The sequence below is a fragment of the Dendrobates tinctorius genome, unplaced genomic scaffold, assembly GCF_039654945.1.
Source record: "Dendrobates tinctorius isolate UK_male_01 unplaced genomic scaffold, ASM3965494v1 ptg000073l, whole genome shotgun sequence".
Lineage (NCBI taxonomy): Eukaryota > Metazoa > Chordata > Amphibia > Anura > Dendrobatidae > Dendrobates > Dendrobates tinctorius.
In genome coordinates, this window is record NW_027361741.1 from 4304475 (window position 1) to 4328677 (window position 24203).

At 43.4% G+C, this 24203-nt stretch overlaps 1 protein-coding gene across 3 annotated transcripts in view; it reads right to left on the reverse strand.

Annotated features, from left to right (window-relative positions):
• SDSL (serine dehydratase like) overlaps nucleotides 1-24203 on the reverse strand; it is a 149507-nt gene that overhangs the window by 61623 nt on the left and 63681 nt on the right. For all 3 annotated transcript variants that reach the window (XM_073582571.1, XM_073582572.1, XM_073582570.1), the window contains exon 2: nucleotides 12079-12200. The gene's annotated coding sequence lies outside the window, so the exon portion shown is untranslated. The remainder of the gene's footprint in view (nucleotides 1-12078; nucleotides 12201-24203) is intronic.

The window sequence follows — 24203 nt, forward strand, 5'->3', positions numbered from 1 at the left end:
GTCTGAAGTTTGTTAGAGAGCATTTGGATGATCCAGAAAAGTATTGGTAGAATGTCATATGGTCTGATGAAACCAAAGCAGAACTGTTTGGTAGAAACAAAACTCGTCATGTTTTGGGGGAGACAGAATGCTGAGTTGCATCCAAAGAACACCATACCAAATAAGAGAGAAGGAGAATGAATGGGGCCATGTATCATGAGATTCTAAGTGCAAACTTCCTTCCATCAGCAAGGGCATTGAAGATGAAACGTGGGTGGGTCTTTCAGAATGATAATCATCCAAAGCACATCGCCAGGCAGGCCTGAATTTAGGGGGGGGGCCCAAGGCCATCCACCAAGTGGGGGCCTCCCACCAATATAGGGATAAATATCTCAAAACATGTAAAATACACAACTCTTTACTGTGAACCGATTATATTGATAAGGAACATTTAACAAAAGAAAAACTATTGAAAGTGTAGGGACCTGGCTACGGTCCTACATCTCAGTGGCTGGCGCAGAGCGGAGGAGTCATGGCAGCTGACCTGCGTCAGCATCCACTGACCTGGCTAGCCAGACTTCCTTGGTACCCTGTACCTAATGCTTAGCTTATGGCATGCGGCAGCCTTCTCCAATCCCAACAGAAACTTCTAGGCGCTACCTATTCAGCTATATGATCGCTCCCTCGGATTAGATCAGATGAGAGTTTGTTCAGCTACCTTCGATGAAGGAGGTGGAGCCACGATGTCGGTGTGGGAAGAGAATTCTCCACCACGGAGCGCGGCAGGACTTCACTCTGGAATGGATCTTCAGTCACTGAAGATCTAGAGGTGAAGTGGTTCAGTCTTCACAGTGTCGCGGTGGGTGAGTATGATCTCTGTGTGTGTGTCTGTCTATCTTTCAGCTCCTGTCCTACACAGTACCATACTGTATTTACAGGTCCACACTATATCCTGCAGTACAGTGTGTCTGTGTATATTGAATGTATATAGTGTGGACCTGTTTACAGTATAGTGCTGTGTATACACTTTATACAGCCCCTCAGCCTCTATTCTATATACAGCCAGCACAGCAACAGCCTCTGATATATACAGGTAAACAGCCTCTGATATATACAGCCCGGCAGCAGCCCCTCATATATACCGTATTTTTCGCTTTATAAGACGCTCCAGATTATCCGCCCTCCAGGGTCAGCCACCACCTTCTTTGACCACTTCACCACCTGGCTACTCCATTTCCTTTCCACTGATATCCCCACTATCATCTTGGGCGACTTCAACATCCCCATTGACACTTCCCTCTCAGCTGCCACTAAACTTCTATCTCTCACTTCCTCCTTCGGCCTCACTCAATAGTCTTCTGCAGCCACTCACAAAGATGGCCACACACTAGACCTCATCTTCACCCGCCTCTGCTCCCTATCTAGCCTCTCTAACTCACCTCTTCCTCTCTCTGACCACAACCTACTTACATTCTCTTCCCTCTCCTCCTCAGGTCCACAATCCCCACCTCAAAAACTCGCACACCCTCGCAGAAATCTTAAACACCTTGATCTACACTCACTGTCTGAATCCCTCTTCCCTCTTACAGACATAAGTTCCCTACACAATGCGGATGCCGCTGCTGCTCTATATAACACCACAATAGCTGTAGCTTTGGAATCAGTTGCCCCTCTCAAACATACCAAAACTCGCAAAATCAACAGACAGCCCTGGCACACCAGTCTGACCAAAGAACAGAGGCGGGCTTCCAGGGCTGCTGAGCGGAGATGGAAAAAATCCCACTCCAATGAGGACTTCATCACATTCAAACAGTCCCTCACTACTTTCAAGGCCACACTCACTGTAGCAAAACAAACCTACTTCTCATCTCTCATATCCTCCCTGTCTCACAACCCTAAACAGTTATTCAACACCTTCAATTCTCTCCTCCGCCCCCCCAGCACCTCCTCCCTCTCCACTCATCTCAGCTGAAGACTTTGCCTCATTTTTCAAGGAGAAGAGTGATAACATCAGAGACAGTTTTGGTCAACAACCCCCAGTGCCCTTCCTCCTACCTGCCCTGCCCTCCTCCCCCAAAACTAACTTCTCCACCATTACAGAAGATCGACTTTCCACTCTACTCTCAAGATCACATCTCACTACCTGTGAACTTGAACCGATCCCATCCCACTTCATCCCAAACCTCACCACAGTCTTCATCCCAACCCTAACACATCTCTACAAACTATCACTAACAACTGGTGTTTTCCCCTCAAGCTTTAAACATGCCTCAATCACACCTATCCTCAAAAAAGCCCTCTCTTGACCCATCCTCTGTATCTAGCTATCGCCCTATATCACTTCTCCCCTATGCCTCAAAACTACTGGAGCAACACGTCCATCTTGAACTATCCTCCCACCTCTCTTCTTGCTCCCTCCTTGACCACTTGCAATCTGGCTTCTGGCCACAGCACTCCACTGAAACTGCCCTAACTAAGGTCACCAATGACCTACTAGCCGCCAAGGCCAAGCGACACTACTCTGTCCTCCTCCTCCTGGACCTGTCTTCTGCCTTTGACACAGTGGACCATTCCCTATTACTACAGACCATCTCATCTCTTGGTATCACAGACTTGGCCCTATCTTGGATTGCATAATACCTGGCAGACCGGACATTCAGCGTCTCCCATTCGCACACCACCTCCTCACCGTGCCCCCTATCCGTCGGAGTCCTGCAAGGTTCAGTCCTAGGGCCCCTGCTCTTCTCCGTTTACACCTTCGGCCTCGGACAGCTCATAGAATCTCATGGCTTTCAGTATCATCTCTATGCTGATGACACACAGATCTACATCTCTGGACCAGATATCACCTCCCTACTGAACAGAATCACTCAATGTCTGTCTGCTATTTCATCCTTCTTCTCCGCTAGATTTCTAAAACTTAATATGGACAAAACAGAATTAATCATCTTTCGCCCATCTCATGTGACCCCCCCAACAGACCTATCCATTAAAGTAAACGGCTGCCCACTCTCTCCAGTCCCACAAGCTCATTGCCTCGCGGTTATCCTTGACACTGATCTCTCTTTCAAACCACATATCCAATCACTTTCCGTTTCCTGCCGACTTCAACTCAAAAATATTTCATGGATCCGTACATTCCTCAACCAAGAATCTGCAAAAACCCTAGTCCATGCCCTCATCATCTCCCGCCTTGACTACTGCAACCTCCTGCTCTGTGGCCTCCCCTCTAACACTATCGCACCCCTCCAATCTATTCTTAACTCTGCTGCCCGACTAATCCACCTGTCCCCCTGCTATTCCCCGGCCTTTCTCCTCTGTCAATCCCTGCACTGGCATCCCCTCTACTCTGGAACTCTCTACCACAACATATCAGACTCTCACCTACCATGGAAACCTTCAAAAAGAACTTGAAGACCTACCTCTTCCGACAAGCTACTACTGCTACTACATGTGGGGACAAATGACACCGCAAGAAATGACCTGGAAACCATCTGCAGAGACTTTGAAGACTTAGGCAAGAAAGTGAAAGAACTGGGAGCGCAGGTGGTCTTCTCTTCCATCCTCCCAGTGGATGGCCATGGAACAAGGAGGTGGAATAAGATTCTGCAGGTGAACAACTGGCTACGTCGATGGTGCCATCAGCAACGATTTGGATTTCTGGATCACGGAGTGAACTACTTATACGATGGACTACTTGCTAGAGATGGGGTGCACCTTACGAAGACTGGAAAGCAGGTATTTGGAAGTCGCCTTGCTACACTTGTAAGGAGAGCTTTAAACTAGAACAACATGGGAAGGGAAGCAAAAGACCAGAAAAAGCCATACACCTGACAAATGCTACTGAGAACTCTGCTATTAGAAGTGGAAAGGAAGAACAAAGACGAAAGAATCTAATTAAAAAAAATATTGGAGAAAGAGAAACCAATCACAAACTAAAATGTTTCTATACTAATGCACAAAGCATGGGCAACAAACAAGGAGAATTGGAACTACTAACACAGGAAAAGAAATATGATGTCATTGGAATCACTGAAACTTGGTGGGACAATACACATGATTGGAATACAAGACTAGAAGGATACAACTTATTTGCAAGAAACAGACTTGATAAACGAGGAGGGGGTGTCGCATTGTATGTTAGAAATGCGTATATCTGCACAGAGATTGAAGCTTCAGAGACTGGGAGTTCTGTGGAAACTGTTTGGGTAAGAATACAAGGACAGAACAATGGAAAGGACACCATTGTAGGCATTTACTACAGGCCGCCTGTGCAAGCTGAAGATATGGATGAACTCTTTATACATCAAATGGCCAAGTTCTCCAAAAAATATGACATAGTTGTCATGGGAGATTTCAACTATCCAGACATTTGTTGGGAATCTCTCTCAGGCAAAACTAACAGGTCAAGGAAATTCTTATCCTCTCTTGCTGACAACTTTATCTTCCAAAAGGTAAAGGAGAAAACAAGGGGAACTGCTACCTTGGATCTAATCCTTATAAACAGGGAGGAAATGGTTGAGGAGGTAAAAGTGGCTGGGACCCTAGGAGGTAGCGACCATGCTATTTTAGAATTTTGGATAACTAGAGGCGGAAGACCTGTGAAGACTCAGACGTCAAGGTTAGATTTCAGAAAGGCAGATTTTAAGGGATTCAGAAAGAGAATTGGAGGGATCCAATGGCTGGATATCCTTAAAGACAAAAATGTCCAGGAAGGATGGGAAATCTTGAAAAATGAAATTCTCAAAGCACAGTTGTTAACAATTCCGAAAAGAGGGAAGAATAGGAAGCATTTAAGGAAACCAGGATGGATGAACACAGAACTTAAGCACATGCTAAAAAGGAAGCAAAAAATGTTTATAAAATGGAAAGAAGGAGGCATATCTAAAGAAGAATATAATGCTGTCTGCAGAACCTGCAAGGCACAAATCAGATTAGCTAAAGCTGAAAATGAATTGAGGCTTGCAAGAGATGTCAAAAGCAATAATAAAGGATTTTGGGGATATGTCAAAAGTAAAAGAAAAGTCAAAGATGCTATAGGATTTTTACAGGATGAAAATGATGAAATGGTAAGACAGGATGTTGAGAAGGCTGAACTTTTAAATTCCTATTTTGCATCTGTTTTCTCTCAGAAAGGAAATGTAACATCAACTGCTATTCACTGTCCTATTAAGGGAATAGAAGAATCCAGGATATCTATAAACAGAAAGATAGTGAGGAAACACTTAGCTAACCTAAATGTATTCAAGTCTCCAGGTCCAGATGAATTACACCCCAGTGTACTGAAGGAGATAGCAGAAGAAATTTTTGAACCCCTCTCCATAATCTTTGAAAATTCTTGGAGAACAGGAGAAGTGCCAGAAGACTGGAGAAGAGCAAATGTTGTTCCTATCTTCAAAAAGGGGAAGAAGGTGGACCCAGGCAACTATAGGCCGGTGAGTCTGACTTCTATACCAGGAAAGATCTTTGAACAAATTATTAAACAACATGTATGTCAATACCTGGATAAGAATGAAGCGATTAAACAGAGTCAGCATGGGTTTGTAACTAATAAGTCATGTCAGACTAATTTAATTTCCTTCTATGATGGTATTACTGATTGGGTGGATCAAGGAAATGCTGTAGATATAGTATATCTTGACTTCAGCAAAGCATTTGACAAAGTCTCTCATACAATCCTTATTGAAAAAATGACTAAGTATGGAATGGACAAGGCAACTGTTAGGTGGATTCATAACTGGCTTAGTGATCGGACCCAAAGAGTGGTCGTAAATGGCTGCACATCCAGTTGGAAGAATGTCTCAAGTGGGGTACCACAGGGCTCTGTCCTGGGCCCTGTATTGTTCAACATCTTTATCAACGATTTAGATGAAGGAATTGAGGGTAAACTGATTAAATTTGCTGATGACACAAAGCTAGGAGGGATAGCTAATACTAGAGAAGAGAGAGAGAGGATTCAAAAAGATTTAAATAAACTGGAGAAGTGGGCAGCAACTAACAGAATGGTTTTTAACAGGGAGAAATGCAAAGTACTACATCTGGGCAGTAAAAATGAAAAAAGCATATATAGAATGGGAGGAATAGGGCTAAGTGACAGCACATGTGAAAAAGACTTGGGTATACTAATAGATCGCAGACTGAATATGAGTCAACAGTGTGATGCAGCAGCAAAAAAGGCAAATGCAATTCTAGGATGTATTAACAGAAGCATACAGTCTAGATCACGTGAAGTAATTATTTCCCTCTACTCCTCTTTGGTCAGACCTCATCTGGAATATTGTGTCCAATTTTGGGCACCACATTTTAAAAAAGACATCAACAAACTGGAGCAAGTTCAGAAAAGAGCGACCAGAATGGTGACCGGTCTGCAAACCCTGTCTTATGAGGAAAGGTTGCAGGATTTGGGAATGTTTAGTTTGCAAAAGAGAAGACTGAGAGGAGACTTAATAGCTGTCTACAAATATCTAAAGGGCTGTCACATTGTAGAAGGATCAACTTTATTCTCATTTGCACAAGGAAAGACTAGAAGCAATGGGATGAAGCTGAATGGGAGGAGACACAGATTAGATATTAGAAAAAACTTTTTGACAGTTAGAGTGATCAATGAGTGGAACAGGCTGCCACGAGAAGTGGTGAGTTCTCCTTCAATGGAAGTCTTCAAACAGAGGCTGGACAGACATCTAACTGGGATGATTTAGCGAATCCTGCTTTGAGCAGGGGGTTGGACCAGATGGCCCAGGAGGTCCCTTCCAACTCTACGATTCTATGATTCTATGATTCTAAGCCTACAACTTGCAGTAACCACCGATCCACCAAACCGCTGCATGACCAGCTCTACCCTCGCCTACTGTATCCTCACCCATCCCGTTGTAGATTGTGAGCCCTCGCGGGCAGGGTCCTCTCTCATCCTGTACCAGTCGTGACTTGTATTGTTTAAGATTACTGTACTTGTATGTATTATGTATACCCCTCCTCACATGTAAAGTGCCGTGGAATAAATGGTGCTATAATAATATATAATAATAATTATAAGACGCACCACAAATTTTGAGGAGAAAAATAAGAAAAAATATTTTTAATAAAATGGTGGTGCCTCTTATAATCCTTGCATCTTATTGCTTACCTGGGTTGGTGGCTGCGGTGTAGCAGGGTCCTAGGGTCGCTGCTGGAGGAGGCAGGAGTGGGGTGATGCTGCAGGCCGCATTCAGGGATAAGAGGGGGCTCTGATGTGCTGCTGCGGGGTCTTGTGCTGCTGCCGGGTTTCTCCGGGTGCCTGGCGGATGCTGGCCGGTGCTGCGGGTGTCTCCAGTGCCCAGCGGTGCTGCGTGTGTGTCCGGAGTTGCCCCGGGGCTCTGCCGACATTTTGCAACAGGCCAGAGCCCCAGCATTTCCACGGTTCCCTGTGTGTGCGGTGGTTCTGGTAAAAAATGGCCACCAGCGCATGCTCAGATGTGATCTTAGGACCAAGATCTCGAGAGATGAGATATCAGCAAAAAGTTGGCAGATGCCCGGGGCAGCGCCGGACACACACGCAGCACCGCTGGGCACCGGAGACACCCGCAGCACCGGCCAGCAACTGCCGGACATCCCCTGTTCACGGCCTATGGTAAGGCATGTTCGCTTTGTAAGACACACCCCAATTTTCCCCCAAAATTTTGGAGAAAAAAGTGCATCTTACAAAGAGAAAAATACAGTATACAGCCCAGCAGCAGCTTCTAATATATACAGCCCAGCAGCAGCCCCATATATATATATATATATATATATATATATATATACAGCCCAGGAGCAGCCCCTCATATATATACAGCCCAGCAGAAGCCTCTCATACATATACAGTGCAGCAGAGGCCTCTCATACATATACAGCCCAGCAGCAGCCTCTGACATAAAGAGCCCAGCAGCAGTCTTTGATATTGACAGCCCAAATTTCTACAATATACATCCATACATATGTACATATTTTTATCTTTAACTCCCTTTCAGGACTTCAAGGGTTGACAATGTCATTTTGTTACTTTTAGATTACCATCATGGACAATCGTGAAGGAGATATGGGTCCCAAGAATTTGGGAGTCTGGGTCTTCGAAAAGACGTAAGGCAAAAAAAGCAACAATGAAATCAACAGAAGAGATAGTGAAGACAAGAAAATTGGACGAGTTCTTCACTGTTCATTCAAGGCAAGTGTCGGAAAAGAGTAATGACCTTGTAGAATCTGATCAACCTGACAATGCTTCAGTGGAAATGGTTGTTGATCCTGGCAAAGAAAAGGCTGAAGTAGTAACGTGTACAATTGAAGAACACAAAGAAAAGGAGACTGAGGCTGAGTGCAGACGTACTTTTTGGCCCTGCGGATTTTTACGCGCAGAATGGAAGAAATCCGCAGGTCAAATGACCTGCATTTTTCCTGCGGATTTCTTCCATTTTTCATGCGGTTTTCATGCGGTTTTTGTGCGGTTTCCCATTGCGGTTTTCCCCCTGCGGATTTGGTGACAGGGGAGATGGAAAACCACACAAAAGAAGTAACATGCTGCAGATTTTGTACCGTGGGAAAACCGCGCGGAAAAATCCGCAGCGTCTGCACAGCGTTTTTTTTTTTACATTGATTTTAAGGCTACTGTACATCACAATGCAGAAATGCAACGTTTCTGCGCGGTAAAATCCGCTGCGGATCCGCTGCAAATCTGCATCGTGTGCATACAGCCTGATAGTGGCACATCTTATGAAGAAGGTGAAGTTGAGGGCCCACCAGGGGGTGATGACATTGGACTTTGGCCATTCATTATTTTGGAACAGATGCGAGATTACTGGCTGAAAAGGGGTGTATCAACAATCCAGCACTGTGATAAAGGTTTGTTCATTGCACACTCGGTTCAGCAACCTAGAAAGGACAGCAATATTCCAATATTGTGCTCATTTGGGCTTTTCTGTTGTCAAAATCATAATGGAGAAGACATAACGAGCAATTGGTTACGCTTCTCTCCCTCTAAAGGACGCATTTACTGCTTCACGTGCAGATTGATGTGCTTTATTACAGCATCTGAGTCTTCTCAGCTTTCGTCTAATGGATTCTGTGATTGGAAACATTCACAAGAACGTATAAAAAGTCATGAGCAGTCAGCGGTACATCTGAACTCTACAATTGCTTTCAATATGAGGTTAAAAGCGATTGGGCAAATTGATATGGAGCTAACAATATGTCAAGGCTCAGGAGCATTACTGGAGGTCAGTATTGAAACGAGTAGTAAATGTTATTCGGTTTATTGCCGAGCGTGGCTTAGCATTTAGAGGAGATTTCAAATTGGTTAGATCACCTAGAAATGGAAACTTTCTGGGCATTCTTGAACTCTTCGCCCAGTACGATGACTTTCTTGCACAGCATATCAAAACTCAAGCCAATCGCGGCAAGGGTCACACAAACTATCTGTCATCTACAATTATGGAAGAAATTATCAATGTAATGGGCGAACAAGTCCTCAGAGAAATTATTTCTCGAGTTATCAAATCAGAATACTACTCCATCTCTTTGGACTCCACATCCGATGCAGCTCACATTGACCAACTAACCCTTGTACTGAGGTATATGGAGAAAGATGGCCCTGTGGAACTCTTTGTAACATTCATGGCAAAAAAAGGCCATGGCGCTCAAGACATGTTAAATGCCTGGTTGGAATTTTTGAAGAGTCATGACCTAGTCCTGGGAAATTGCCACGGTCAAAGTTACGACAATGCATCTGCAATGAGTGGCAATTACAATGGCCTGCAAGCCAAAGTGAGAGAGAAGAACAATCTTGCATCCTGGATTCCATGTAGGGCACACTCTTTAAATCTGGTTGCTAAAAATGCTGTAAAAAGCTGCTCGAGTGCTGTACATTTTTTTTTACTTTCTTGAAAAGCTGTTCCTCTTCTTCTCAGTTTCATTGCATCGGCATCAGCTCCTGACTGAGGCTTTGAAAAATATTGACTCAGCAACAGCATTGACTCTCAAACGTGTCACAACAACGGATGCTACTAGTAAAAATCTACAACACGCAAAACTCGATCTAAACACTGCCGTGGAGTCACTGACCAGCTTAAAAAACTACGTCGCATCAAAGCGTGACTCCTTCAAAATTTATGAGGAGCAAGGCGAAGAGCTGTCTGGTTCATCTGAGTATGTTCAGATGATAACTCGACACAGGCGCTGAAATGTGTGTCTCAATCCATTGGATTATGGCCATATGGAAGAAGTACAACTCAGCCCTTCTGAAAAAAACAGAAACTTTCTTGCCTATCATTGATCAGGTTATCGCTTCTCTTTAACAACGTCTTCAAGCATATAAAGATATATCAAGCAAATTTAGCTTTTTAGCCATCTGAAAGAACTGTCTTCAGACGAGCTTTAGGCCACAGCAGAGCAACTCGTCAGGTCTTATTCAGATGACTTGGACATTACATTTATCGATGAACTGTGTCAGTTGGTAACATTTGCCAATTTATTCACAGACGATGAGCCAAAAGATATCACTTTTCATGTACAAGCTTATCATGGAAAAGGGTGTGCAGGACACTTTCCCAAATATTGAGATAGCTCTAAGGATATATCTAATTTTGATGGTAACAAACTGCAGTGGTGAGGATTCCTTTTCAAAACTCAAATTAGTTGAAAACCGATTAAGGACATCCATGAAGCAGAAACGACTTGTAAATTTGGCTATCATGAGCATCGAGTCAGATATACTGCATGAATCGGACTTTAGTGACTTCATTAGTGATTTTGCAGCACGAAAATCAAGGAAAGTGCCTGGATTGTAAAAAATGAATGATTTTACCTGAATTACTCTGCATAAATGATTTTTGTAAATAAACTTGTGTTCGTTTCATTTTGTGTTTTTGCATTACATTTTGCAACACCTTGAAAAATGGGCCTCCCTCCAAAATGGGCCCCGGGCCACCCACCTCTTAAATCTGGCCTTGCCGCCAGGGCAATACAGGAGTGGCTTCGTAAGAAACATATGAAGGTCCTGGAGTGGCCTAGCCAGTCTCCAGATCTCAACCCCATAGAAAACCTTTGGAGGGATTTGAAATCCGTGTTGCCCTGTGACAGGCCCAAAACATCACGGCTCTAGAGGAGATCTGCATGGAGGAATGGGCCAACATACCAACAACAGTGTGTGCCAACCTTGTGAAGACTTACAGAAAACGTTTGACCTCTGTCATTGCCAACAAAGAATATATAACAAAATATTGAGATGAACTTTTGTTAATGACCACATTTTCCACCATAATTTGCAAACTAAATCTTGCCAAATCAGACAAGTTGATTTTCTGGATTTGTTTTCTCATTTTGACTCTCATAGTTGTGATCTACCTATGATGTCAGTTACAGGCCTCTTTCATCTTTTTAAGTGGGACAACATACACAATTAGTGGCTTACTAAATACTTTTTTCCCCACTGTAGGTGCTCTTTAAAAGATCACATATTGTATTGAGCACGTAGATTGTGAACATATATCCGTGACAAGTCCATTTATTTACATCAATGGGCCAAGGGCACATCCCACAATAGCACCAGAATATGGCCTGCTCTGCTTCATATATTACAAGAATTGGAGTTGTATGTCAAAAATGCAAAATTTCAAGATATTAGACCTCTTTTGGATACGTTGTGTACATGACCCTATAATAAGTCAATGGAGTATGCTGAGCGTAACGTGACTGATCTTTCGCAAAGTTACGGCTTCTGCCCTAATCAGAAGACATAACACAGAGACCAAGATGTCTCAGACGTATGTGTCAGTAAACTATTCAACTAGCCAATTAAAATGTCATATAACTCCAAGGATGCCTCCAACTCTTATACTGCTACATCAGTCTACTCTATAGCATTGACCTATGTATCACTTACCCATTAGTCAGCAAAACTAGACTTGTGTGTATTGTAAGCCATGCTCCTTGAATATTTAAGGTTCACTACAGACATGGCAGAATACTTGCATGGTTATAACTATTTTCTCTGCTTTGTGAAAAAGATTGCCCAGAATAATTGAGTTATTATGAAGAAACTATACAGACGCTATACCCAGCCAGTTACTAGACCCCAGCTCTCATTAACCATACCTTAGCTATTCACCAGCGTCTGTATGACACGCTTCTTGCTTCTTACGCTGGTCAAGGTCCTAAAGGGTGTGCCAGTGTGTGAGCAGGGAGGGATGTTCTAGGTCACAGGAATGTCTGTGTCACTTAAAAAAAAAAAAACACCCAGGAATGGTTTTCAACCTGCACTAAAGTACACGTATCATATCCTTTAGATACACGTCCATATGATAGCTTAATTCCATTTATTTAAAGAATAAATAATTATATCAAACTTAGACTTTATGCCTGTATCATAGATTATTGGTTCTGTTGCAACATAATGTCTTGGGCAATCCTTGTGAATATTTTAGCTTTCACAGTTCGAGGAAATTTTTGGTGTTGTTGGGTCCTCTGATCTAAAAGAGCTGCATCGGCATCTCTCCTATAGAAGCTGTTGATGCAGCAAGTGTGCCATTATCGCTGTGTCATTCAGTCCTCGCATGGACTTTTGTGCGCATTTCAGCCAGGAGCAGAGTACTTATCTCTATTTTGCAGAGTCAGGATCTTATGACTAACAGAAGATTGGGTAACATACAGTACTGACCTGAAAGTTATCATTCTGCATGTACATTCTAGTAAAGCTATTTTTGCACATTCTATAATATATATATATACACACACAGAACACTATGTGATACAGTCAGTTTACTGTAACTACTGTATATTCACAGCAATGCAGGATATACCTCCATGGACCCATTTTGGAACACAACAAAAACTGTGTTTTTTTTAGGCAAATGCCATTAAATATTTTGAACTGCACAACAGTATGATTACTTTTATAAGGGGTTAAGTCCGTGCCACTGTATTAATGTCACTAAGCAAATTTACCATCAAATGAGAGTCTGTAATCCGAACAGTGGAAAAACAATATGTCCATGAACTAATTGTTATCAATTGAACCAAAAGGAAGTGAGCGAAAAAAGATAAGCACTTACAAAGTACTTAGCGGCAATATTACTACTATGTCTGGCACAGCAAGATGTGCGATGCCGAAGGACAACATTTAGAATATAATGTAGATATGAGCAAGTAATACAGTGCATCCAGGAATCATTTAGACATTTCACAGCCTGGCCATTTTTGGTGTTAGGCCCTTTCTCTAACTAATTTGAACAAACTGATGTTCCTCGATGATATCTCTTTGACACCGAGCTTTGTATGTAGGAGAATGGATGGAACAACTAAATAAAAAAAAAAGAGAGGGAGAGACATTTCAAAAGTTCTTGATTGGCAAAATTCTAATGTTAGCCCTATATTCAAAACATTTGAGAACAAAGCCTGGCAACTGTATGCCTGTACATTTATCTTCTACAGCTGGAAAATTACATTAACGGTAAAACAGTATGCTAGAAATCAGCCTGGCTAGATGGATTAATATTGCGCAAGTTCTATAGATGATCTAATCTTTTGAAATTTAAATTTGTAATATTAGATAGATTTAAAAAAAAAAACTATTAAATTAGCTGTGAATCTCAGAATTTTTAAACAAATTCAATTAGTTTTGAATTTTAATACCGCAGAGCCTCCAATTTCCCTGTAAAGCTATGTGTAATACTTTGAGGTCGCATAGGATTGTATCCAACCATTTTCAACAACCAGTAACCAATCGGCCTGTTTAGGCTCAACTATTAAGGTGGAACCTCTAAGCTTGAAGTCCAGGTGAGCACACGGACCTCAGGCATTAATGCAGCAAGCAGGAAGGCATGTAGGAATTGAGGACTTGACACACTCCGGAATCTTGGGAGCAACAGGTTGGATGAAGTGGATCCCAGCAGTTATTGAAGCAAGTTAAAACATTATGTGCACAGAAGGTAGAATGCACCAAGCAATTCTTGAGTCTCTAACCTAAAACACAGGTGTGTGTCCTAATGGGCCTTAAGTAGGATTAGGACGATGACGTCACTGAGCCAGAGCAGGCAACCTGCAAAACCCATTGCGGAGTACATTAGAGAGAAGCAGACCAAGATGAAGGAAGTAGAGCCCAGGACAGGTGATTAACAAGCCCATTTAATGACACAATTCACTGACAGAACTTTCCTTTTTTTTTTAAGGAAAAATTCGTCCAAAAATCATCCAGCTTAGTAATTTCTGATAAGACAGGCTAATTAGTGTAGAACAGTGTAGACTCAAACTGATGGTGTCACTGCCGGAGGTAACATCATCCTGCTTGTGTGTGACACACAAACATTATGAGAAAGACAGTTACACCATCACGGTTAAATGTCTGGATTTTGAGGAATTTTCTTTTGTATTTTAAAAAAAAAAAAAAAAAACACAATTATTCCCCCTTCACAAATAGGATTGCAAAACAATTTAAGAAAATCACTGCCATCACTTGTGACAGAAGTAGATAGGGTGGAGAAAAAATAGTGCAATAGGGTCTTATCCGATAAAAATTCAGAATTAAAAATAGCAGATGGCAGCTGTATCGTTTTTCCTGAGGAAGAAGTGTTTTGTACTTCGAAACGCGTCAACTAAAACCATGTAATTACATAATCTTCAGAATTTGACATCTTCAATGATCAGCAGCGTGAACAAGTCCACAAATTCCTTTATGGTTTCTATCACATCTATAGGTGTTTATGAGCCCATATTATATGTCCTGATTCATGTAGACTCATACAAAACGTTCTGAAAGTTTCATATGGAAAATCACAAAAATGCATGTTTTATTGGCTTTCATATTGCAAAGCTATTCTCCCTTAGAAACATTGCTGCTAGTGGAGACTATAAGGCTACGTGCACACGCTGCGGATTGGTCTGTGGATTTGTATCTGCGGAACCGCAGGTAAAACCGCAGGTAAAATGACCTGCGGTTTTACCTGCGGATTGGCCTGCGGTTTTCCCCTGCGGTTTATCACCTCTGCAATGGAGGAGATGGTAAACCGCAGCAGAATCCACAGAAGAGAAGTGACGTCATTTCTTTCTGCGGATTCAAAACCGCAGCTTTTCCGCAGTTAAAAATCCGCAGCATGTGCACAGCAGATTGTAAATCACATAGATTTACATGCTACTGTACACTGACTGCAGAACTGCTGCAGATCCGCAGTGGCCAAAACCACAGCGGATCCGCAGCAAAAACCACAGCGTATGCACATAGCCTTACACAGTTTCACTTTACAGTGCCAGAGTGCTATAAATGCTGTCTCAGTCTGTTACTTTTTTTATTTTACCATTTTTAACATATATATATATATGTGTGTATATATATATATATATATATACTGTATATATTAGTATATGGTTTATTGACCTCTTTTTACATTTAACCACGTGCATGCATGTAGACTTCCACTCGGGGGTACTGGTGCACGGAGGTTGCAGGCCCCCTCAATTGCACCCTCCTCTTCGTCTATGTGACTCCCTGTGCACTTTCCTGTATATATGTTTTATGTGTAATGTAATGTATGTGAAATTATGTATTGTGTACTGGATGTTCGCCTTTAAATGTCTGTGCAGAGTTAGGGACAGGTAATAGTTAAAGGGAAGCTGGACTTGCAGCCAGGAGTGACTGGAAGCTGCTGCTTCCTCAGTTCTGCCTGGACCCTGGACAGGTACAGACCCACAGACAGACGGGGCACTGCCAGACCCCTAGAAGGGAGAGGTCTGTTGCCCCGGACTAAAGAAGGCCACGGACTAAAGACTTTCATACAGGCTCTATGGACTATAGAGTGGCCTCCACTAAAGGGGTCTCAGGTGCCCAGATACCAGCGGATTGGACTACTGGGATTCTCAGCTGCTGCAGCTGTAGTGGGTGCGACTGCAGTTTATGTCAGGGAAAGAGCAGGAAATCCATCCAGTGTCTGGAATTGTCGTTGATCCCCACTCTTCACTACCTGTTTTCAATAAAAGTGATGTTTTCCCTGATGGAACACAGCTGCTTCTCCAGACTTATTTTCTTTAAAGGGAATCAGTCAGTAGGATCAACTCTCCTAAATAGACTATATGGGCCTATAGGTCATAGGAAGCTGAAAAAAGTGATACCTTGATATCTGCGATTTGATGTCTTAGGCTAGTTTCACACTTGCTTTTTTTTGCAGCGCGTTTTTCCCGCAAAAAAACGCATTGAAAAAACGCATACATAAGCATACAACTGCTGCGTTTTTTTCAAGCATTTTTATGAGCATGCATGAAAAAAACGCAGCGTTTTTATGCGTTTGTATGCGTTTTTAGTGCGTTTTTACCGCGTTTGCGTTTTTTTCCAACATTTTTAGGTGGCCCCTCACACTACACAAACCATGACTTTACTAACCCTAACCCTGACCCTAACCCTAACCCTAACCCTGACCCTAACCCTAACCCTGACCCTAACCCTTAACCAAATCATACTTAACCCTAACCCAAACCCTAAACCCTAACTAACCCTAACCCTAACCCTGACCCTAACCCTAACCCTGACCCTAACCCTAACCCTGACCCTAACCCTAACCCTAACCCTGACCCTAACCCTTAACAAAACCATACTTAACCCTAACCCTGACCCTAACCCTAACCCTAACCCTAACCCTGACCCTAACCCTAACCCTAACCCTAACCCTGACCCTAACCCTAACCCTAACCCTAACCCTTAACAAAACCATACTTAACCCTAATCCTGACCCTAACCCTGACCCTAATCCTTAGCAAAACCATACTTAACCCTAACCCTGACCCTAACCCTAACCCTGACCCTAACCCTAACCCTAACCCTAACCCTTAACAAAACCATACTTAACCCTAATCCTGACCCTAACCCTGACCCTAACCCTTAACAAAACCATACTTAACCCTAACCCTGACCCTAACCCTAACCCTGACCCCAACCCTAACCCTAACCCTGACCCTAACCCTAACCCTAACCCTGACCCTAACCCTTAACAAAACCATACTTAACCCTAATCCTGACCCTAACCCTGACCCTAACCCTTAACCAAACCATACTTAACCCTAACCCTGACCCAAACCCCAACCCTAACCCTGACCCTGACCCTAACCCTAACCCTAAACCCCCTTAACTAACCCTAACTCTAACCCAAACCCCTAAATTCCATGGTTTAAAAAAAAAAACGCATATGCAAAAAAACGCATACATGAGCATGCCAGTGCGCACATATGCGCATCCATAGGCTATAATGGCCATTTTTAGCGCAAAACGTGCGCATATGTGCGCATGCACTTTTTTGAAGGGCCAAAAAATGCAACATGCTGCGTCTGGAAAATACCAACGCACACCCCAAAAAAACGCAGCGCATGAAAATCGCATACATGCGCTAACCAGCGCGCAGGTATGCGCACCCATGTTAAATATAGGGGAAAAAACGCATGCGCAGGTATGCGTTTTTTTCCAGCGCTAAAAAACGCAAATGTGAAACCAGCCTTATTCCAAAGAAACCATATTTTTAAATATGTAAATATGCTGTTAAGAACTATGGACTGGACACAGATCTGCATGAGAATCTGCCTCCAGAGTCTTTTTTAAGCCCTTAACGACCGCAGACATTATATAAAATGGCAGCCTTTAAGGGACCTTATTCCCTCATTGCCATTTTAAAACGGTGATTGAAAATAAGGTTATAGCACCCCCCAGAGTTGGAAAATCTCCTTGGTCTCAACTCACGGTAGCTGAGACCCTGAAGAACATGATCATGGCCGGATTTTCAGATCCACGATCACGTGATCGCCATTATTCAGTGAATGACAGTGATCACAGAAAAAAAACTGTGCCCGCTGTTTCAATGATTTCTCTCTTTTCTGACATAATATACACATCATAGGACAGAGAATTTAGGTCCCCTGAGGCCTACCTAATCCATTCCCTGGTTCCTCCTCCATCCCCTGACCCTCTGTGTCATCTTCCTGAAAAAAAATGTTGGGGGTATGTGCAGTGTGCCCGTCAAAATCTGCCTGTCAGTACCCAGCAAAAGTAGGGTGTCTTTCCTATTGGTTCCTTTCGATCACTGTGATAAAAATGATAAAATATATATATATTTTTCCATTCTTTGCAGCTGGGGTTAGGGCCGGGGTTAGGGCTGTGTTAGGGTTGTGTTGGAGTTAGAATTGGGGTGTTTTCAAAAGTAAAAAAAAAAATCACGATATGACAGCTAGCATTGAGCACAAGTGCTCGCTACTCAAGTTTGCATCAAGTACCCGTGTATGCACAGAGTATCGCAGATCTCTGCATGTTTTTTTGGGGTTGTCTAACAGCTGCAAATCATGCAGGTCTAGGACTTGAGCATGTCACTTGAGCACTTGCGATACTCGTTGCATACCCAAGCACCCAATGCAAACTGTAGTAACAAACACTTGCGCTCAACACTAATGACGACTTATTCAATATGACGACCTAATGTTATCAAATTGTGTGCCGTACCTGTTTCAAAATGCTCACTATACCCCTGAATAAAATCCTTGAGGGGTGTGGTTTCCAAAATGGGGTCACTTGTGGGGGGTTTCCACTGTTTAGGCACATCAAGGGGTCTCCAAACGCAACATGGCTTGTGCTAATTATTCCAGCAAATTTTACATTGAAAAAGTAAATTTCAAGTCCTGCCGTGCACTCAAACAGTACATTTTTCCCACTGTGATAAAACACTCCGGGATCGCCTTTGCTGGGGTCAAAGGTCACGTGCGTTCAGCATGAAACTCAGGCGCACAGTCGGGGTCCGGGTATAACTGACACTGGGTCAGGTTTATTAACGGTGAAAGCAATGCATAAAGAAAAAAACATATAACAAATCCTTGCCTGTCCGGCACTAACTAAACAAAGTACAACCTAACTACCAACTGGCGGGCTTCTCCCGTCCAGCCAAACCACAGTTGCAGGGGGCACTGCTTTCACTCACGTATGTCTCTCACACAGACAGGCTCTCTGTGTTCCCAGGCTGAGACACTCACACAACCACCTGGCATCCTTTTATATCCGCCTCCCATTATTCATTAGTCACCAGGTGAGATACTGACCAGACTAGGCCACATAGGAAAGGTATCTGGGCGAGATATACCTGCCCTCATCCACTATTCCCACATTATTCTCACATATCCCCCCCCTCTTCTCAGACCACTCCGGTAGAGCAATGACACCCGCCAAACAGTGCACTCGGGACAGAGCATCTGCATTCCCCATCTGTACCCCTGGGCGGTGCTCCACCGTAAAAGTGTAGGCCTGCAGGGCAAGGAACCATCGGGTCACCCGGCTATTCCGTTCCTTGTGCAAGTGCATCCACTTGAGAGGGGCATGGTCAGTGATAAGTCTGAACTTTCTGCCCACCAGGTAATATTTGAGGGCCTCTAGAGCCCACTTAACACCTTGACCCCCAAGGGTGGCACGTTCATGACCGGGCCAATTTTTACAATTCTGACCACTGTACCTTTATGAGGTCATAACTCTGGAACGCTTCCATGGATCCCGGTGATTCTGACAATGTTTTCTCGTGACATATTGTACTTCATGTTAGTGGTAAAATTTCATTCAAATAACTTGCGTTTATTTGTGAGAAAAACGGAAATTTGGCGAAAATTTTGAAAATTTCGCAATTTTCCAACTTTGAATTTTTATGCCCTTAAATCACAGAGATACGGCACACAAAAAACTTGATAGCTAATATTTCCCATATGTTTACTTTACATCAGCACAATTTTGGAACCAACATTTTTTTTGTTAGGAAGTTATAAGGGTTAAAAGTTGACCAGCGATTTCTCATTTTTACAACACCATTTTATTTTTAGGACCACATCACATTTGAAGCCACTTTGAGGGGTCTATATGATAGAAAATACCCAAAAGTGACACCATTCTAAAAACTGCATCCCTTAAGGTGCTCAAAACCATATTCAAGAAGTTTATTAACCCTTTAGGTGCGTCACAGGAATTTTTTTGAATATTTAAAAAAAAATGAACATCTAACTTTTTTTCACAAAAAAAATACTTCAGGTTCAATTTTTTTTATTTTACCAAGGGTAACAGGAGAAATTGGACTGCAAAAGTTATTGTGCAATTTGTCCTGAGTACGCTGATATCTGATATGTGGGGGGGAACGACTGTTTCGGCGCATGGCAGAGCTCAGAATGGAAGGAGCGCCGTTTGACTTTTTCAATGCAAAATTGGCTGGAATTCAGATCGGACGCCATGTCACGTTTGGAGAGTCCCTGATGTTCCTAAACAATGGAAACCCCCTACAAGTGACCCCATTTTGGAAACTAGACCCCCCCAAGGAACTTATCTAGATATGTGGTGAGAACTTTGAACCCACAAGGGCTTTACAGAAGTTTATAACGTACAATTAAAAAATCATATTTTTTCCACAAAAATGATCTTTTCACCCCAATTTTTATTTTCCCAAGGGTAACAGGACCCTAAAAGTTATTGCGCAATTTGTCCTGAGTACGCTGATACCCCACATGTGGGGGTAAACCACTATTTGGGCGCATGGCAGAGCTCGGAAGGGAAGCAGCGCCATTTGACGTTTTTGGCTGGAATTGAGATCGGACACCATGTCGCGATTGGAAAACCCCTGATGTACCAAAACAGTGGAAACCCCCCACACATGACACGATTTTGGAAACTAGACCCCCTAAGGAACTTATCTAGATGTGTGGTGAGCATTTTGAACCCCCAAGGGCTTCACAGAAGTTTATAATGCCCGGGCATGAAAATAAAAAAATCGTATTTTTTCCACAAACATGATCAATTAGTCCCCAATTTTTTCATTTTCCCAAGGGTAACAGGAGAAATTGGACCCCAAAAGTTGTCCAATTTGTCATGAGTACGCTGACACCCCATATGTGGGAGAAAACTACTATATGGACACACGTCGGGGCTCGGAAGGGAAGCAGTGACGTTTTGGAATGCAGACTTTGATGGAATGGTCTGCGGGTGTCATGTGCGTTTGGAGAGCCCCTGATGTACCTAAACTATTGAAACTGCCCACAAGTGACCCCATTTTGGACACTAGACCCCCCACGGGACTTATCTAGATGTGTGGTGAGCACTTTGAACCCCCAAGTGCTTCACAGAAGTTTATAACGCTCGGACATGAAAATAAAAAACTCATTTTTTTCCACAAAAATGATATTTTTGCCCCCAATTTTTTATTTTCCTAAGGGTACCAGGAGAAATTGGACCCCAAAAATTGTTTTGCAATTTGTCCTGAGTAGGCTGATACCCTACATGTGGGGGTAAAACACTGTTTGGGCGCATGGCAGAGCTTGGAAGGGAAGGAGCACCATTTGACTTTTTCAACTCAGAATTGGCTGGAATTTAGATCAGACGCCATGTTGCATTTGGAGAGCCCCTGATGTGCCCAAACAGTGGAAACCCCCAATTCTAACTCCAACCCGAACCCCAGCACACCCCTAAACCTAATCTCAGCCCTAACCTTAACCCTAGCCCTAACCCTAGCCCTAACCCTAGCCCTAACGGAAAAATGGAAATAAATACTTTTTTTTATTTTATTATTTTTCCCTAACTAAGGGGGTGATAACGGGGGGTTTGATTTACTATTTATGGCGGTTTTTATATTTGGCAGCTGTCGCACGCTAAAAGACGCTTTTTATTGTAAAAATAGTTTTTGCATCACCACATATTGAGAGCTATAATTTTTCCGTATTTTGACCCACCGAGTCATGTGAGGTCTTATTTTTTGCGGGACGAGTTGACGTTTTTATTGGTACCATTTTCGGGCACGTGACATTTTTTGATCGCTTTTTATTCCGATTTTTGGGACGCAGAATGAACAAAAACCAGCGTTTCATGAATTTCTTTTGGGGGGGTGCGCTTACACCGTTCCGCGTGTGGTAAAATTGATAAAGCGGTTTTATTCTTTGGGTCAGTACGGTTACAGCGATACCTCATTTAGGTCTTTTTTTATGTTTTGTCGGTTTTATGCAATGAAAACTATTTTATCTAAAAAATAATTATTTTTGCATCGCTTTATTCTGCGAGCTATAACTTTTTTATTTTTTAGCTGATGATGCTGTGTGGCAGCTCGTTTTTTGCGGGACAAGATGACGTTTTCAGCGGTACCATGGATATTTATATGCGTCTTTTTGATCGCGCGTTATTACTCTTTTTGTTTGGCAGTATGATAATAAATCATTATTTTTTGCTTAGTTTTTTATTTTTATTTTTTAAGGACTTCGCTAAAGGGGTTAACTAATGGGACAGTTTTATAGGGTGGGTCGTTACTGTGTGTACTTTTATTGTTTTTTTTTTTATTTCCAAAAAATGGATTTATTTGGGGGAATATTTTTTTTTTTTTCTAATTTATTTGGCGATTTTTTTTAAATTATTTTAACACTTTTAATTTTTTTTTAACTTTATTAAATAGTCCCAGGTGGGACATCACTGTCCTGTGACAGATCGCTGATCTGTCACATCACAAATCACTGTGACAGATCAGCGATCTGTCACAGGCCTTGCAGAAGGCTTCCTCATATCTGCGCTTTGCAGGCACTGAGGAAGCCAGCTTCCTGCAGGCCCCCGAAGGCCCCCGTCGCCATCTTGGATTCGGGGGCCTGCAGGAAAGGAGCCCCCCGCAGCAGCGCTGCACATTGCGCTGCCGTGGGGGGCTCAGGGAAGCATGGAGGGAGCCCCCTCTCTGCCGATGCTTCCCTTTAACCCCTGGTACACCGCGATCAAACATGATGCAAGGGGTTAACGTGCAAGTGCAAGGGGTTAACGTGTCGGGGGCGGTCCGTGACCGCCCCTGACACATTGTGCCGGGTGTCAGCTGTGATAATCAGCTGACACCCGGCCGCGATCAGCGGCGCTCACCACGTGGGCGCCGCTGATCGCGGTAGACGTACTATCCCGTCCATGGGCATAGGGGCCCGGGTCCCATGGACGGGATAGTACGTCGGATGTCAGGAAGGGGTTAAGGGCTAGGCACTCTTTTTCTACTACCGCATACTTTTGCTCATGTTTATTCAGCTTCCTGCTGAGATAGAGGACTGGGTGTTCTACTCCGTCTCTCACTTGTGACAGTACGGCCCCGATACCGGTATCAGAGGCATCCGTTTGTACCACAAACTCGCTGCGGAAGTCCGGCGTCACCAGTACGGGTTGAGAGCAAAGTGCCCGTTTTAGGCTATGGAAGGCTTCTTCAGCCGCTATATTCCATTTAATCATGACGGAGTCTTTCCCTTTGGTAAGATCCGTCAGGGGGGTAGCGATGGCTGCAAAATTGGGTATGAACCGGCGATAATAGCCGGCAATCCCCAGGAAGGCTTGCACCTGCTTCTTGTTGACAGGTTGCGGCCAGTCCTGAATCGCTTGAATCTTATCAACCTGGGGTTTAACAACACCCCTCCCAATTACATACCCCAAATACCGGGCTTCTTCTAGCCCGATGTGACATTTCTTTGGGTTCACGGTTAGACCTGCCTCCCACAGGTCGTCAATCACAGCTTGTACTTTCTGGAGATGAGTCTCCCAGTCCAAGCTGTAAATGACAATGTCATCCAAATAGGCCGAAGCGTACTGCCTATACGGCCTCAGGACTCGATCCATCAGTCTCTGGAAGATCGCCGGTGCTCCATGCAGTCCAAACGGCATATACACATACTGAAATAGACCTTCCGGCGTAGCAAATGCCGTTTTTTCTCTGGCAGCCTCCGCCAGAGGGATCTGCCAATACCCCTTTGATAGGTCTAGGGTCGTAATATACCGGGCTTTTCCTAACCGATCTATTAACTCATCGACCCGGGGCATAGGGTAGGAATCAAATTTTGAGACCGCATTCAGTTTCCTGAAGTCATTGCAGAACCGGATTGTGCCGTCCGGTTTAGGAATTAACACAATCGGGCTGGACCAAGCACTGTGCGACTCCTCAATGACTCCTAACTCTAACATTGCCTTTACTTCTCGGAAAACGGCTTTACGGCGCGCTTTCGGAATTCTGTAGGGTTTCACATGAACTGTGACACCAGGTTCCGTTATGATGTCATGTTTCATTAGTGTAGTCTGCCCGGGTTTTTCTGAGAAAAACTTTTGGTTGTGAAGTAGAAACTGTCTGACCTCAGTCTTTTGCCGCTCCGAGAGAGTCTCTGCAACCCGTACCTCCGGTACGGTATGCGAGCAGACGGGCCAGCTCCGCTGACAAGGCAGACCGATCTTTCCAGGGTTTTAT